General features: G+C 35.3%; 1 pseudogene; it reads right to left on the reverse strand.

Moving 5' to 3' along the window:
• Nucleotides 1-475: 475 nt before the first annotated feature.
• On the reverse strand, nt 476-1,383 carry LOC111315023 (embryogenesis-like protein pseudogene; annotated as a pseudogene).
• Between the last annotated feature and the right edge of the window lie 2,462 nt (nt 1,384-3,845).

Raw genomic sequence — 3,845 nt, forward strand, 5'->3', positions numbered from 1 at the left:
TCAAGACATGTCAGGTTTTAGCCTTCGATACAAGGATCAAAACGTGCAACGCAACTACTTATCGAGTTGCCCTAATTGCCATGGGGTTAACATCGAATATCCTCAAGTAAAATGACCAAAGGCATCAGCACTTAAACTGAATATGTGTACTCAGTGCCATCCATGTTAGTAAGATGCCGTCTCCTAAGATGTATTGGCAGCTTTAGATAGTGTACAAAGCATGGTTGTTTAAGTAAATCAGAGTTTATGATCACCTGTTCTTCATCCTCCTAGCAGAACAACTAGCTATGGATTGCACACCCCCCCCCCCCCCCCCCCCCCCCCCCCCCGGGCCTATTGGCTGTCTAAACCAGGTGTATTAATGTTGTATTGTGTTTTTGGATGACTCTCCTGATAACACTATTTTTGCCAAACTCCTCATGGATTTTCAAAATCAACAACTGGCCTATTTTGAGCACTACTGCCAAAGAAGCCATCAATAACAATAAAAACATCAGATAAAGAATAAGGATACTATTATCATCTATTTATAGATGATACAAGTTTACAACATTTCTAAATTGTTCCCCTAAATAGTACACAGCTTCCTTTATCATCACCATCAATATCATAATCATAGAACGTAAAACATACTAACCCGTTATTCAAAATCATATCTTTTTCAACCCAATCAAATGTCACCACTAAATTCACTAATCCCTCACCTTTATCAAGTATGACAAATGAAGCAAAGCAAAGCCCAAAAAATTTGAGGAAAACCCATTTGAACCAACATCATCAATCATCCAACTGTTGAAGCTCAGCCTTCAACTGCTCAATCTTGAGTCCCATTGAACGCTGCAAAGCCGCCTTTTCGGAATCCGGTAGCTTCCACAAAAGCCCTTCAAACATGTCCAAAACCTCTTTAACAGCACGACGAGCACATTCTGCTTCTTCGTTGAAATAAACAGTCTCTTTAGACTCCATTGCCATCTCTATCTCCTCTCTTGCCTCTGCAAACTTGAGGTTAATCGAGTCAACCTCTTTGTTCACATCCAACTCGGATGTTGACTCACTACTGTACTTCCTCAGGTTTTGGTAAACTGGGTGTTGAGTTTGTGTAGTTTGGAACAGGGGGTATTGAAAAAGGTTGGGTTTTGAGAGGAAAAAAGTGGGTTTTGGACATGGGGCTGAGTTGGAAAGGAGTTGTGTAGGAATCGGCGAAAGCGAGTTAATGAGAAATGGCGATGTGGGTTTTGAAAACGATTGAAAAGGGTGTCCCAGAAGGAATTTGTATAGGGAAATTTGTGAACGATTAGGCATTTTTTTTATTTTTCTCTTTCAATTTTGATTCAACACAGACAAATGTGAAGAAGAAGAGAACGCAACCCCCAAACTTTTTAGAGAGAACAATTACGGCGTAGAATAAGAATAGGCCGGTCAGATTGGACCTTAAGCCTATTTGCCAATGCTAAATGGGCCCAATTATTTAAAGATAAAGCCTTTTTTTTTAATATAAAGAGAAAATATAGTTAAAAAGAAGGAAAGTAATTTGTGCAAATGTGCTTCCACTCAACCAAATGGCGTCGTCAATGGAGAGCTTACTATGAGTTTTTTGATGAAGATCTTGTCTTAGAAATAAACCATCAATTAATGACAGTGGAAGACAATGGCTATTAACCTGGAGACATCGACACAAGCATGCATGTTCAGCCGTGAACAACCAGTTTGGCAGAATTAAGAACATACTCATGGGAGAGAAATGTGAGCTGCCAGATTTTTACGGGGGCATAATATATGATTCTGAAGGCAACATTGTTACCCCTTCCAAAACCCCTCACCGTCTTCTGAGTCACCTGGAAGTCATGAGAAGTTGAGGTTCATGAAGAGTGTGTCGACTAGAACTATATATATCAGGATAATGACAGTAAACAAGCTTTCTGGAATATATATTTAAGCCATGCAATATCGAATTCTATACATTGCATTAGATGTAGTTCTACTTTAATCATTATAAACTATGGCACACGGTCAAAGTGGATGAAAATCAATGCCTTCTGCTCAGTTTTCCTAGCCCTTCCAATATCCCTTCCCTTCAGACATTACCAACAATAAGATCTTCTGGCCACCAAACTTGTTACTTTCCTTGAAAACTGAATATTTTTGTCACAAATCTTAAGAATATTTCTTAACCTGATAAAAATGCCCTTTGCATCTAAGTGGAAACAAAGAAGATATGATATTAGATGCAAAATTTCATGCAAAGATTCCTTTTACAACACTGATTAGCTTTTGTCCACTTAAAGATGCAATAACAGAAGTAATATACAAATTGGTTTTTTCCTTTTTTTCTTTTACGGTGAAAAGGGGGTCAATGAACAAAGTCTCCAAGGAGAAAGTAGAAATAGTCTATTGATAACAATATCATGGTTGTTTGGGGTTGATACATAACCAAATTTGGCAAATTTCCATACAGAACACTTTACTCTTTGGTTGAAAGAAGAAAGATTAAAGATTGGTGAAGTTGATAAAGCATATGTAGGTAGACCTAACAATTATGCATTTGTATAATGTAAAGCGCTTATAATTATTTGTATTGTGTTTTATATAAAAATTACGTTTCACAATTAATGTGAAATATGAAATACATTTTAATATTTATTTAAGTGAATAGAGATAAAAATAAGTGATGCATAGACTTGAAATGAAAAAGTCACTGACCTTTTGCACCCATACGTGCAGTTCCTCCACGACGATGAGTCGATGTAGAAGGCCAAATTAAGAAAATTAAGACCAAATAGAATTATAAAGAAAGGGGGCATAGCAGCAAAGGAGTTCAGGTTTGAGAGAACAAGTCCAGTCCCCTAGCAGCCAAGACCGTGCAAACCAATGTGGGAGAGTCTCCAGCATCACTCTTGAACTTATTCAGGTTTTCAACCTTGTTTTAACAAGGAAAACAGTTAGACTATTTACTTTGGACAAATTACATGCATAGGTGCATTCTATATAACCCTCACTATATCTACTATGTACATCTTGTAGTATCTCACCTTTGTTCTGCAGGCACCTTGCCATGGTAATTGACAGTAGAGATCTGATTTTCCTTGAGAAAATGATTCATAGTTAACAGTTCAAATAAATCAAATATGAATGAATTTTGATATATTATCTGTTCATTTTATTAACTAACTTTAAAATATTATTCGTAATTATTTATTATATAAACAAACAAAAGTCAAGTATATTCAAATGCTCTATTCATTTCGTACTTTGGATATAGATAAATCAATTATAAATAAATTTTATTCTATCATAATTTATTCGTTTAATTATTGTATCTTAAAATATTATTTGTAATAATTTTTTAAATTTAATAAAAAATAAAAATTTATTTATAAATTATTCGTCAAACATTTTATTAGCTTATATCCCGTAGATAACACGGAATTTAAAGTACAAAAGTGCGCCATCACTGTGATCCCTTTACCTAAACTTGATCAAGAACCTGTCATGACACCACGACTAAACCTAAGTAAGTTACTGTACTTAGAATGCCCATATTACAGAACTAGATCAATTTAACTGTTAGACTTAATCCATTTGACATTTCAAATTTTGATTATAAATTTAGTGTTCGTTGAAGAAAATGCTGCACTAATTTTGTCAAAATGCTAATCAAACAAATTTTTAGAGAACATGCAGCAAACTTGTTAACATCATTCCTCAAGACCTTGCCTAAGGGGAGAAAAAAAAAGATAGGAGCCCTCATAGATTTTAACAACCAGAATGTATAGGTTTGGCCAAAGATTTAGACTACAAACAAAAGTAGACAGGTTGAGTTACGTGGCAATTTTAAGGTAATAGAG

Source organism: Durio zibethinus, chromosome 20, assembly GCF_047325235.1.
Source record: "Durio zibethinus cultivar Kanyao isolate XHJ-2024 chromosome 20, ASM4732523v1, whole genome shotgun sequence".
Lineage (NCBI taxonomy): Eukaryota > Viridiplantae > Streptophyta > Magnoliopsida > Malvales > Malvaceae > Durio > Durio zibethinus.